The 13,689-nt window shown below is 47.1% G+C and overlaps 1 protein-coding gene across 4 annotated transcripts in view; it reads left to right on the plus strand.

Moving 5' to 3' along the window:
- The window catches only part of SERTAD2 (SERTA domain containing 2), an 82,463-nt gene that overhangs the window by 53,984 nt on the left and 14,790 nt on the right, over positions 1–13,689 (plus strand). The window contains exons 1-3 of one of the 4 annotated variants that reach the window (XM_055714120.1): positions 7,588–7,896; positions 8,156–8,283; positions 9,336–9,445. The exons of 1 other annotated variant lie outside the window; for it this stretch is intronic. The gene's annotated coding sequence lies outside the window, so the exon portion shown is untranslated. Of the gene's footprint in view, positions 1–7,587; positions 7,897–8,155; positions 8,284–9,335; positions 9,446–13,689 lie in introns of those variants that run through there. 2 more of the 4 variants (XM_055714122.1, XM_055714121.1) reach the window with 2 other exon arrangements.

Here is a 13,689-nt window from a genome sequence, read left to right on the forward strand (position 1 = left end):
AGCCATTCCCATCTTCCCTTCAACAAATAAAGCTGAGAGAAGCTGGTTTGTAAAGCTTAACCTCTTTTCAGGTGATCTCTCTGTGAAAGAAAGAGGAGTGTGGGAGCCCTCTGCCCATCCCTTTGTACTGGGAAAGTTCATGGATGGGAGAAGAAGCAGGGAGAGCCTCAGTGCTACTCCTTGTGGTATGTTCTTCTCCTGGCTGTCCAGGGGTCAAACCAGAGAATGCCCTGGATTCATTAATAGCACCATCGATGGGGATGCAGCTGTTCCTCCTGGTTTCTCGGGGTCTACTCCTCTCCCTTGGATTGTTCCCCTCTGTACTCTCATCATGTCTCTGCTTTGGTCCCTCGCTAGGGCTAAAGGTAAAAAAAGGGAGCATTATTACTGTTTGAGAGCTGCATGTGGCTGTCTCAGAAAGCTGCTACGGGCTTTGGGAAGCAGCAGTGTGCCACATGCAGTGTCTGTGCCATCCTGTCCACAACATCATCCCACCCCCTCTTTTCTTCTCCCTCCCATTCTTACACATGCTGTGTGTGAGATGGGAGTGACCAGGCAGGAGATCTGCCTCTTCCCTCTTCCAGACCCCCTGCCCCATTTCAAGGACATTAGCACCCCAAAGCCCCTGTGGGAGGAAGAAAGCAAGCATTAGAGGTGTGAAAGGAAGGGAAAGACAGACCTTGATGAGAAGTAGTGGATTTTCAGGGTTTTTCTTTGTCCTGTTGGTAGACCCTAAATACTGGGTGGGTTTGCAGTGATTTAGTGTTTCTTCTTTGCTTGGGAATACTAATTAGGTGTAAACCTCTTTTAGCCTTTGGCTAATGGTCACTAAAAATGAACAGCTTCCTTTAAAGTGAGAGAGCATAAAAAAGGTTAGAGGAGAACTTAAATTAACTTGTGCAGTTCCCTTTTTATTCAGAAAGCTAAAATGCCTTTCTGACCGTTACAGGGGTGGTTTTAGGCAGAATTGAGAAATACATACTTCACCCACAGTCTGTTTACCTGCATATACAGTACAAGCTTTTGCTGACTCTTACCCATGCTAGCACGAGGGAATGTAGAGAGGCAAAATGAATCATTACCACGGGCATAGTCAGTAAAAGCATATGATGTACTCATTCACTCTTCTTCTTTTTTCTTTTTTTAAATCTCTTCTACATATAATCTAAGAAATCACACATTTTGTGAAGGGTTAAAACAGAAAGACTTGTGCATTCACTGCGTTGACTCAATGAGTTGAGTTCTATATGATCTTCTTTTATTTGTAGTGGAACAGAATGGCAGTGGGAGTTTATGCTACATTTGATGTTCTTGTGCTAGGTTTTTTGCCAGCTCCATTCCCCCCCCCCCCTTCTATATTTGGCCCTACAGATTCAACTTCTGTTTTATTGGAACTTGTTGTTTTGGGGGTTTTAGTGGTTGGTTGTTGTGGGGTTTTTTAAGAAGTGGTGTAGGTCACTCACTGTTTACTTAAAATTAGACCCTCAGAAACCTCTGTGAAAGGAGTACAGATAAACGTAGTCTGTAAAGAATTTTGTACATGGGACAGAGGAGGGATTTATCATTGCCAATTTACCTTGAAAACGCCTCTATCTTTGTTGTAAGCATTGCTTGAATCTAGTGGCTCTAAGAAGCTACAGAAACTAGTTCTAAATAAAATGCCATGCCCAAGCCCCCCAAATGGTGTTAAACGTGCTGTGTAGGTTGTATTCCAGCCAGCAGAAGCAGCTAAAGGTGGAAGCATTCATTTGGATGTCTTTGTATTGAATCCTGTTTTCATGTAGATAAGAATTGAAATAGTTCTGTTGTGGGGTTTTTTATTTTTTTTTCTTTCCCCTCCTCTCTGGTTAATGCATCTGAGCATGAACACATTAAACTCCAGTGACATGGTATTTAAGTCCTATATAACATATTGCAATGCTATATGACACCCTACATCAACACCATAGCCACAACACTGTTTTGGTTTTGCCCTCCCAGCCTCACATTGCAACTGTTGTACGATGCTTTAATGTGACAAATCTGAGCAGGAACATGCACTTCTAGAAACCTCTGGTCACCCTACTTGTGGCCCCATTTGGTCTATCAAGCCGTTGGCATCTCAGCAAGGTTGAGCAGTGCTAAACATATTCCAGCTTACCTATGCAGCCAGGCCTTTTGCAGGTTTCAAGAGTGTTTAAGAAGAGTGCAGGGGGCATCTGCACTCCAGAAATGCATGGCTTCACACAGCGCTCTGTTGGAGTAGCTTTGCTTCAGAAAAGGTCTGTTATATGTGCAGCGCATGTGCTAAGCCGGATCAGCAGAGCTGCTCTCCCTTGGTAAACAAGGAGCAGGTAGTCCATCAGCATAAGGGAGATGGTGGCGACCTCTGTATTGAAGCGTGTGTGTGGTTCACATTTTTGACAGCCCCATGCTGTTAAGATTTTTCAGGCTCATGTTGGGTTTGTGCTCGAGACTAGTGGGTGGCCGAAGTCTTCTGGCTTGATTGCAGCGACATCTGTTTACACCAGTGGTTAATTAGGCTGAAGACTGCCCATCTCTCTGTATCCACCCCCCCACCCCCCCCCCCCCCCGTGTTTTTTCTCTGTTTAAAGTATTCCCTCCTTGGTTGTTAAACTGAGCCTTTGGTTTTATCTGCAGATATTATTTTTTTCCCTCTTAATCCACTGCCCCCAGTATGAGATGAATATCAGGACATCAGCGTAGCCTCTCTTCAAAGAAGTAACCAAGTGTTCCAGAGAAGAATGACTTGTGCTTGTGATAGAGACTGAACACTGAAAGGGAGAGAAAAGCAGCCTAAATTTGTTTGAAACTCAGCTCAATGCAAAGTACAATCCACTGTGTCTCGAGAAGAAAAGCAGAAAGGGGAGACTGTTTTAGGAGCCTGTGTGCCATGTGGACGGCGTCAGTGTGAACAGTCTGGCCTGGGTCAAAAATGAGGCACATCTTGCAGGTGATAGAGCCTGAATGGGATTTGAGAAAGAACACAGATGTTTATTAAAAGACAGAAAGATGTCAGAAGACACACAGCAATGGTAGGCAGCCTGAAACTTTCAGAGGACAGAGTGTTTCAGCTGGAGAGAGGATGATGCACACCAGCAGTCTCCAGAGGACTGGGAGTGCACAGGGAATTACAGGGGGAGGGAGTCATCTCTGTGCAAGAGGAATGCAGCAAAACCTCCTCTGACTAAGCCAGCTAATGCACACTGCGTTTTTTTCCTTTCCTGATAATCCTGTTCCATAATATTTCCTTAATAATTTAATATGCGAAGAGTAGCCCTTTTGAAAAGCCTCTAAATCACTGAGTCTTACTTTCAGACGAAACCTTGCCACCTTTGTCCTTGACATGCACTGGGGATTTTTACTGGGTATGGCTATTTGAGAGCCATCTTGGAGTTAAGGGTTTTTTTTCTTAATTACTTAATGAATTTACCATGTGGTTCAACCCTTGGTACTGCCAAGCAACAGCTTTCTATTACTGGACTGCACGGGCCCAATCCTGCGTTACTGAAGCCAAAAGCAGTATTTGGGAACAGACGTTGGCATCGAAATCTGTAGGAAGGCTTAGAATAACTATACAAAAGGGGTTAGTTGCACTCAGAATATTGATTCATGAGCTCCATGGTTTTTTGCATCTCTGTTCATTTTACCCAAGTAAGATCAACTGCCCAACTGGACATATAATATATGATACTGCATTAGAACTAAGGCTGCATTTGGTCATACTCATTAATTAAACTGATTTCTCCTGTAGTTTTTTTTTTTTCCTAGAGAACTAACAGAGAATGATAATTAAGCATATTATGCATTCTAGGGAACGGAGTTTCTCCTACTGCCACAAAAACATTAAAGGAGAAAAACTATGAACCAAAGCAAAAAATGAAGGGGGGGGGGGGGGAAGAGCTAAAATTGGAGTGTGAAGGGGGGGGAAACATTCCTTCCTTCATTTTTAACAGCCTACTTCTCTCTGTGCCTTGGGACGTGTGGGGTAGCCTTGCTGCAGTGAAGAGTTGCACCAGCAAAAAAAGAAGAAAAGCAATTGAAATCTCAAGGAAAGCAGCCCCACCTCACAGGTGCAGCTCCCTCCCTGCTAATGTACAGATGCAGACTGCAGTAATGCAGCACCCCAGTTTTTTTTGAGGAGCTTGCTTTTATTTGTGGCAGAGCCTTTCAATGAAAAGGGCCTTGCTCCAGAAGGTCAGTATTGATGTCTGAGCTGGCCTAAACGGAGATGGCATGAAGGTCTCGGTGATGTTTAATCACACCTTTGCTTGTAGTGTGCTTGCTTCTTACCCATGAGGACCTGTGTTGCTCGGTGGGGAGCACTGCTTTAGTGGAACGAGCATCCTTGGCTGTAGGCAGGCCCCGTGCTTAGCTTTTCCCAAGTTACTGTGCTGATGGGGTCTTTATTTGCAAAAAGTTGTCTCTCTTCAGGCGGTATTAGTTACTTGCCTGCCAGCTCCTGCATGTACTGAAGCAAAAACATCCAGGAGAAAATGAAGATGTGTTGTACAGTTGCCTGATGAAATCTCATTGTATTAATGTGTGCTGCAGTTAGAAAGAAAAAGGCCAAGGATGCAATTAGAAACATAGGAGGCAGTTCACTGCTGCTTTTTTTTGAAAAACATGAGGGATGCTGATGTTTCAGCACACCAAATGTTGCTTCTTTTTCCTAATTAGCACACGTGTAGGCAGAGATTACCTGGCAGTCTAATGAATTGCCCTATGAAGTCTGGTGTCTGTTCCCCCCCCCCCCCCCCAACCTTTCTAATCTTGATTTCTGTGTGTTTGCTTATTTATCTTTAACACAGGACGGTTTTTGAAGGATCTGCAGGAGACCTGGCCTCAGTCAGGCAAGCTTTGACCATCCGTGCTCAAAGACAAGGCTATGCTTAGCCTATGGTCCATGTCAAGTCAGTACCGTTGTAGAAAAATGCAGTTTGGTTCCTTCTCTTTTAGTTTGTGTCCTCATGTGTGAGCAGTTCGAGGGCCTGTGTCAAGGCTACGACTGCACAGTTAACCTCTGTGCTGCTGCTCCTTGGGAGGCCCTTGCATGTACCATTCCAAAATGGGATGCGTTTTGGGTGGCTCCTCCTTGCAGACACACAGACCTCTTCCCCTCGCTCCTGCAGGCTCTGGAAGCCTCTGCTGACACACTTCCTTGTACAGCATTTTGTGCTCAGTTGCAGGCTGTTCCTCTGCGCTTACTAACGTGTTCAGGCAAACTGCATTTGGGCCTTGCAGACACCTTCTGGTCAGATTGCTTGGGAGCTGCAGAGCAGAGCTTCTGAGGAGGCCAGGAAGGCCTCATTAAATCAGGCACGAGGCAATGTGAGGAGCCGTGGCGGTAGGATTATTTGCCTTGCCTAGCCTAACCTTGTCCCGCCGCAACGGAGCCTCTGCTGTGCACAAAACGGAGGAAGAGGCTTTGCTTGTATCTATTTGTATCGTGACCTGTGCTCAGTTGAGAGTGCTTCTGAGTGTGGATGCAGGTTGTACTAGTTTGTGTTTGGAGGAACAATCTGAGTTACAGCGTGACTAAAAACTCCTGCCAAGAAAGGCCCAGGGGAGTTACAGTAGGAAACAGAAGGGGCGGTGAGTTTTCTCTTATGCTAGTGTAAAATTGGAGCAACCTAACAAAGTCAGAAGCATTTAAAACTCAGACGATACTGAGTTTAAAAGGCTCAGGCCTTTTACTACCGAGCATAACATGGCAAGATTGGAGCTGTGGATATCGGACTGGAGCCCAGCTGCTTATTTAGCAAATGTTTGTGGGTATGCCCATGGTGCCAGTGATAGTGTGCACACACCCAGGCACAGGGACTGTAAACCTGCTGCGGACTTTGAGCTCCGGAAGGCAGGCACTGCTCGGCCGGGTGCATCCGCAGCACAATTACGCAAGGCCGATCCTGCTGTGTTACAAATCTGGTGTAAAGGAGGGCAGAATGTGCCCCTGACATTCAGTGGATATGCATGCAAAAAAACCCCAGTAAAAAATGTTGCAAATATTACAAATATTCTGGTGGGTTTTGGGTAGGCTGGTACCACTCAAGCCCTAAAGAAAATGGGTATGTTCCTTTTTAGTGATTTTTTTCATTATTATTATTGACTCTTGTAATTTCTACAAAAAAGAAAGGACTTGGTTTCCCAGAGTAGAAGGACCAAATTTCAGTACCTTGCTGCTGCAAAGTATCTAGCCAGGGAAAGTTCTGGTTTAATTTTCGCTACTTCCTCAGCAATTCGCAAGTCACTTGTCAAAATTCAGGTGAAGGAATGGTTCGTGATTTGCTTTGCAAATTTGGTTCAGGGCTACCTCTGCACAGCAGAGAGAGGGTGAGAGAGCTGGATCTCCTGAAAGGAATGGGTGGTGGTGCGGTGGAAGGGGAGAGTGTGCCAAGGCCTCAAGAACTGGCAAAGTCAAACGGTGGGTTTTAGATCTGACGCCCTTTCCTCCTGTTTCAGTGACTTCAGAGTATTAGTTGGAATACCAGTATGGGTATTTAAAACTCAGTTAGATGGGGTCTTTTCGATAATAATTTTAGGAATCCATAAAATCATCACTTAATCTCTTCCTGTTAAGGCAGATTCACTATTTTAATTGTTTTTTTTTTCTTTGTGGATTTTGACAGGTATAATTTTCAGGTTAAAGAGATCTTCCTCTAAAAGTATCCTACTTTTCCTTTTGGGTTTTCTAGCTGAAAATGGAACTTAATTTCTAACAAGGCCATCAGCTTGATGGATCGCAAATCATTACAGACCATTTCGAGCATAATACCTAAATGAGTCGTGATATTAACGACTAATAATCGCCTTTATGTTAGGTCTTAAAGCTTTATTGTCACGAAGTACAACCGGTTTAGTGGAACATGAAAGGCAGAATGAGCCGAGATGCTGCTGGGGCTGCAGCCAAGACTGTTGGAATCGCCGTTCCAGCACCGGCTGGGCTTGCAGTGCCTTTCGGAACACAAATCATGGAGGTAACTTAAAATAATCGTCGTCTTTCCAGATAGCGCCTGGTGCCGAGCTCCCCCCCCCCCCCCCCCCCCCCCCCCCCCCCCCCCAGTCTTCGTGCGCTCGAACATCTCCGTTGGCCTCATTTCTGTGCTTCAGCGGTATCCGCACAGCCCGAATTAGCAGCGAGGATCCGCGGAGGGGGGCGGCTGCCGGCCTCGGCTCCCAGGTGAGCTCCAGGCGGGGGCGGCCGGCACCCCCCGCCCCGCTCGGCCCGGCCGGGGGGGCAGCTCCGCGGGGGGCCGGGCTGGCCGGGACAACCGAGCCCCCCCGGTGCCCCGGCCGGGTCCCCGCCGCCGGATAGCAGGGATACTTGTCATATTTGCGGTCGGGGCGCGCTGGCACCCGCCTTTGTCCCGGCCCGGGGCCCCGGCGCTCCCCGGGGAAGCCCCGGCGGCCGCTCTGCGGGGCCGCGCCGCCCGCCCGGGGCCCGGGGCAGAGGCACGCGTGGGCAGCGCGGGGAGCCGCGGCGGGGCGGGGGGAGCGGGGGAGGGGCGGGGGCGGGGGGGGGCAGGCCGGGGCCGAGGCGGAGCTTTGACGCGGGCCGGAGGGCGAGGAGCTCGCCGGAGCCGCCCCTGTCGTCAGTGCTGGCGGCAAGTGCTGGGAGCCGGGGCTGGTGCCTCCTCCCTCTCCTCCTCCTCCTCCATTGTATAATGCTGCGTGATCGCAGCCGCCGGGGCAGAGCGGAGGCTTAAATCCTCACGCCGCCTGCGCCTGCCGCTGCCGCCGCCGCCATCCTCCTCCTCCTCCTCCCCCCCCCTCTGCATCCCACCCGGCCCCTCCCCGGAGCGGCGCGGCGAGGGAGCGACATATGGAGCTGCTCTAGGGCGAGAGTTCGCGACCTCCCCCCCTCCATGCTTTAGTTCTCAGGTGGAGCTGCATGTGGTGAGTGGGGCTGGGGGCTGCGGGGAGCGGCGTGCCGCTCGGGGGGAGCAGGGGGCCGCGATTTCCCCCCCTACCCTCCCCCCCAGCTTTGCGAGCTGGCGGGGCGCGTTTTATCTCTGCCTTTAAATTCGTGCTCGGGGCGGGTGTCCTCCCCCTCTCCTCTGGGGAGGATCGTGCTGAGATGAGCAGAGGAGGAGAGCCGTGGAGTTGCTCTTAAAATACCATTAACCGCCCCCCCCCCCCCCCCCCCCCCTCCCAGCTTCACGGCGATGCGGGGGGATCCCGGCCCCGAGCAGGTGCGTGTTAGTTGGACATAAGAGTTTTCATCGGGGCTGCCGGGCTCGCAGGAGCCGGGCTCCTCCGGCTGGAGGAACCGGCTTTGCAGCGGTAAGTTCGCCTGAGCGCCGGGAGCCCCCGAAGCCGACAGGCTACCGCCTTCTGCTCCGTTTTCCCCGGCAAGAGCGGGGACTTTCGGGTACCCCTAGAAGTGTGTGCTGTAGTGCCGGGAGAACTGAAAGGGCCGGGGGGGGGGGGGCACACACTTTCCCTCCGCTGGAGCAAAGCTGACATATGGCTGGGCAGGACCCGCCTGGCCCCCGGCCGGACCCTTCCCGGGTTGGTGCCGGGGCGGCCCTAGGGCCGGGATCAGCCTGTGACCCTGAGCCATAGCGAGCCCCGCCAGCACGCAGGAACAGGCGTCGGGGGGGCTTTCTGGAGCAGGATGGTTCATCTTTTAGGAGCCGTGGTGAAAAAAACTGTTTATTGCGATTTCCCTCAGGGTGAGGAAATGCTTTAAAAAGAAATAAATAGCGTTTTGGGATGCTGCTTTCATTTAGAGCTTTACTCATGTCAGTGTATCAGGATCTGGAAAGCTAAGTTCTCGTTAAGTATGAAAATAGGAGTGCAGTTACCTGCTGTCACTGCTTGCATTTTGTGAAGCACAGCTGGAAAACCCATGGCCACTTCTGCTGAAAATCCGTGGAGGGGTTTGTGTGCTGTCCCCTGGGACCCTTGGTGGCTGATTTACAGCTACGGGTCGGCTGCTGGTGTAAAATACACTGAATCTGCCCGTTTCACCCTCCATCTGGGGGGGCTGTGAGCCCCTTTTTTTTACCCAAACTTCAGCAGAGCATGCCAGACCTGTTGCGTGTGACAGTCTGTTCAGACAAGTCCAGAGGTCTTAGGATGAGAAAAGTCCAGGCTTTTTCAGCTAGTGCCCAGTGAAGTCAGCAGGGTGGCTCTCGCTGCCGTCAGTGGGTGCTGGATTTGGCCACCATAGAATGTGCTATTGCACAAACAATGGTGGTAGAGGGTTTGGCCGCCCCCTAACATCAGTTTTATGCTTGTCTCTCAAATGGAGGAAAGAGTTTTTCTGTTTCTGTGAGTTGAAATGACACTTCCTACCTTTTTATTCTGATTTTTTTTTTTTTTTTTTTTAGGGATTCACCTGCACAAATGAAGGTGCCTGTGTCTTACAGGCTTCTCACAGGGTACAAAATTGACAGAGGCACCTCAGTTTCCATTTAAGTGCACAGGAAGCTTTCACATGGTAAAATGAACTGTAAAAACGAATTATGTTTTCTGAAAAGTTCCTGCTGCTGCTTAAATTGCTGTAAGAAATTAAGCAGTTGATTAAGCAGGCTAAATTGAAAGTAGCCCTTTCTGCTTCAAGGTAAAATGCATACATTTTTACATAATAAGATGGTATCTTTGGTGTCTGATTTGACAAAGTGAGCTAGTGGTGGTGATAGAGATGGGAGGAGGATTAGCAGTTTGTGCTGCCAGGCAGGTATCTGAGAGCATGTCCTAGGGAATACTTCCATTGTCCAGGGAAGTATTGCAGCATCTAACGTAGCAGCTGTGGATCTTCCTCCTTTCGTGACTGATCCTACTTCCATTTAAGTTGGTAGCAAAAACCACCCACTTCTTTTCTGCAGGAACTGGATTGGACTGTTAACAAATGAGCTAGACTTCGTGCATATTAAAACACAGCTTTGATTTTCATGTCAAGCTGATTTCTTTTTCTCTGAAGCCGATTAAAAACAAACAAAAAGAAACTTGCTAGCTGTAGGTACTTCAGGTTTTGTCTGTAGATGAAGCAGTCTTAAAGAGCATTAAATATGTCTGTAGGTGCTGATTTATAAAGAATTGTAATTGTATTCCTTTATACACCTGCTCTTTTTAATGGGAAAGATGAAATAATGAAAGCCACTCAGTGTTTTGGTGGAAATAATATAAATAATCTAAGCACTTGTAATTGTCTACCTGAGAGGCATCAAGGAGTTTGAGGTAATGCCCTAATATCAAGGAAAGCCTCAAATTTCGTATTCTAAATTATTTTGTTTTAGCTTTCATGAGGTGCAACAATCTTATGCGATGTCTGGTTTGAAGGATTTTGCCATCATTTACACAAGATGCTTTTATTTTTCCAATAAATAATTCATAGGGAAAAAAAATTTGTAGGAACCCTGACTTTTTTCGCGCTGTTGTAAAACACTCCTGGCATAGTTCATCTCTGGCAGTGCTAACACTAGACAGGTGATCCAAAATACTTGTGACTATTTTTGCTTTTATGTAACATCTTAAAATGTAATCTGTCAAGCAAGGAGAATGCAGTACTTTGAAAGTGTAAGTAGTCTTCTGGTGCTCTACTTCTTGTAAGGACTGGGTAGTAAGAGAGACACCTTCTTTTAACTCTGCTTTGTATGTGTAACTGGCTCGTGAGGAGACAGCTCCCGTTGCAACAGTTCCTTAACATGAACACGCACACAAATCGGTACCAGAAATGGCAGCTTTCAGTTACCAAGTCCAAAGATCAGGAGTGTTCCAAAGGAGAGAGCAAGGTCCAGCTTAAGTGTAAGCAGGTTGGCAGTAAGCAAAGATCTTTAGTGTAGATGAACACTTTGCTAATTACTAGTTTGTAGGAAATGGAATTTGCCGATCTGAGAACAGCGCTCACTTTCTTCAGGGGGATATAATTGCATGTTTTCTGCCACTTGTTTTATTTGTTAAACTTCTATCAGTCAGAGAAACTGTGCTGTCACAAAGAAGCATCTGGTTTTTGTAAGTGGGGAGAGACCCTCAACATGTGTTGGTTCTTTAATTCTTTTATAAACAAAGACAATTTTTCTGTTTGCTGTAGCGGAGGATTCAGGTTTGTTCAGCATTACCAATGCAAACACTCTGACAAAAAATAAGATAACAATGCTGATGCTTCACACAAGTGGGCAAAGAAGGCCTTGTAAATGCAGTGCTCACTCTGCCATTGGGTGTGCTGAAGTCGAGCAAAAGAGGCCGAAGCGAATGTGTGGCTGGGAGACAGCAGAAGTTTTGCGGTGGACGTGGGCCTGTATGTCCTGCTGCGTGTACAGCAGCAGCCACAGCAGGGGTCCCTACCCTCCGTCTCGTGGCTGCGTGGGTATTAAATGGCACGTTGTTGTGCAGAATAGAAACTGCATTTTGTGTGATGTTGGCTTTGCTGGTGGCTCCTGGTGAATGTGTCAGATGCTCAGTGTCATTGTAAAGTGGCCAGGAGGAGCTGTGAAGACATGCTAGACCTGCAGCTGGGAGATTCCTCCAGCACACAGGGGAATTCCTGGGTGGGGAAGGGCTGATTTGAGGGGCATTTCCCAAGGGGGAGCTGGGGGTGGTCTCCAGGGGCATCGGGCAGCTGGTAGGTACAGCCTCGTTGGTCTTCTTCAGAAATGGTTTTAAGTTGTGACAAGGAGCAAGATGGGTTGAAAGGACTGAAGAAGCTGTCAAGTCATCAGAGAGTGAGTTTTCGGTTTTAACGTGTCCCTCTGAGGCTGGGCGCTCCGCTAGCTCAAGTGAGGCTGCGGCCACCACCACATCAGAGTGACTGGATTCAAGCTGCTGCAGTGATATTAAGAACATGCTTAGATCCCTGCGTTGGGCAAGTTCAGACCATTATTCTTCCACATTAAGGGGCCAGGTTCAGTACTCTGCTCCGCTTGGTGCGTAAAGCCATATAATGTCTGAAGTTCCCAACCTGTATAACATGATCAGTATTTTGAGGAGCAGTGGGCTTAAGGAGGAATTTCTCATTAATATCACTCTGGAACAGAGTTTTAAGTGGCATTGAATGACAGGAGTCTCTGTCTGTGTAATTATTGGGAACCACGGGCTGTTTACTTTGCTTCTACACCAGTGAGATGTATTGGATTTCATCTGACAGCTTCTGTTTCCAGTAAAGTTAGAATAAAATTTTTATTCTTAATACAACAAAATACAAAGAGAAAAGTGCAAATGTGGGTTATTTTCTTTTAATGTTATTTTTAAAATTGGGCAGTATATGGAAGTAGCAGAAGAAAGAAGTTCCCCTTTTCAAAGGAACCCTGAGTTGCTGGAAAGATCTAAATTTGCCCTGAAACTTGCTCGGATGATCTGTAACAAGTAAAACTGTTTTCTTGATCCCAGATTTTCCAGTCCCCTAGGAAACCCTTGTGCTCTCTGAGGCACACTCACCTTTTAATGGAACTGTGACAATTATCAGCTGCTTTCTTACAGTTTCTTATAGTAGCCTGTAACATTAGTCTTCTAAAAACTCCTGTCATGCCAGGCAGGCAATGAGGTTGAGTGAACTGCACTACAGAAAGAACCACCCATGATTGGAGGTAAACTATGCGGATATATGTTGGGGTGGAGGTTGAAAGGAGCGTGGAGGGCATATTTGAAGCAGACTGTGCAACTGCTACAGCAGGTCTGACTAGTTTGAGATGCCTAAAGGCAGCTTTGTCTTAAATTCAGGTAGCTGCAAAATGAAGTTTTAAAACCTAATTCAGAAATACATCATCATCTTCCGGTGCCTCCGCAAACTCTTGACTTCTCATGTGTTTTTACAGGCGCTCTTTCACCTTGGAAGAAACATTTAATAGATACACATACACGTGCATGCATATCACTTGCATATTTTTAAAATACATGTTTCATCAAGATAGGAAACAGGCGTTCATACTCAAACCACAGTGGTTTTTTTAAACAGTGGTAACATTTTGCTTTCTTATCACGCTCTGTGCGTGTGTATGTGTGTGCATGTGAGAGAGAAGCCTCTCTATTTAAGCATTTTTGACATGGCATGATTTGTTGCCTGTTGGTTCTTGTGCCTTCGCCTGTCCCTGTGTAGGAGGAGTGACTTACACTTCATTAGTCTGTGCTGCGGTCAGAAGGATTTTGACCAGAGTACTCTCATGCCGGCTGTCCCAGGAGTACAATAACCTGCTTAGGTTACCCTCCTGTCATCTAGCTCACGGTCTCCCTTACCCTCCTCCTCCATCTGTTTGGCATAACTGGCTCTTCTCAACAGCTCTTCCCCTTTCCTCCCCTAACTAAAGTATTCCACAAATAACTTGCAAATGAATAGAAGAGAGAGAATATTTTCTGTGTGTGTAACGTACAGTGTAGAGCTTCCTGTTGCTGCTGTGCTTTCCCTCACTGGCAGTGGAACATACGTGATACATATGTGCTCTTATGTGTTGAGTTTTTCTGTTTGATTGTTTTTTTTTGTTTGTTTTTTTTTTTAATTTGGGGAATATCGGTATAATACTGTCTTGGGTGAGGTGAACGGGTTGTGCTTGAGTGAATATGAAATGAAGTTTGGGCCATTTTCAGTTTCCTGATCTCTTCTTCTGTATTTTCCACTCCCAATTTCCAAAGACTCGGTTTGTGGGTTAAGTTTGTTCCATGTTAATTGACATGTACTAAGCCTGCTTTGAAATACAGGTTTAATGCACATGTTGTTAAAATATGCTGTTAAAATGGTGTCCCCATATAAAT

The sequence above is a fragment of the Falco cherrug genome, chromosome 6, assembly GCF_023634085.1.
Source record: "Falco cherrug isolate bFalChe1 chromosome 6, bFalChe1.pri, whole genome shotgun sequence".
Classification (NCBI taxonomy): Eukaryota; Metazoa; Chordata; class Aves; order Falconiformes; family Falconidae; genus Falco; species Falco cherrug.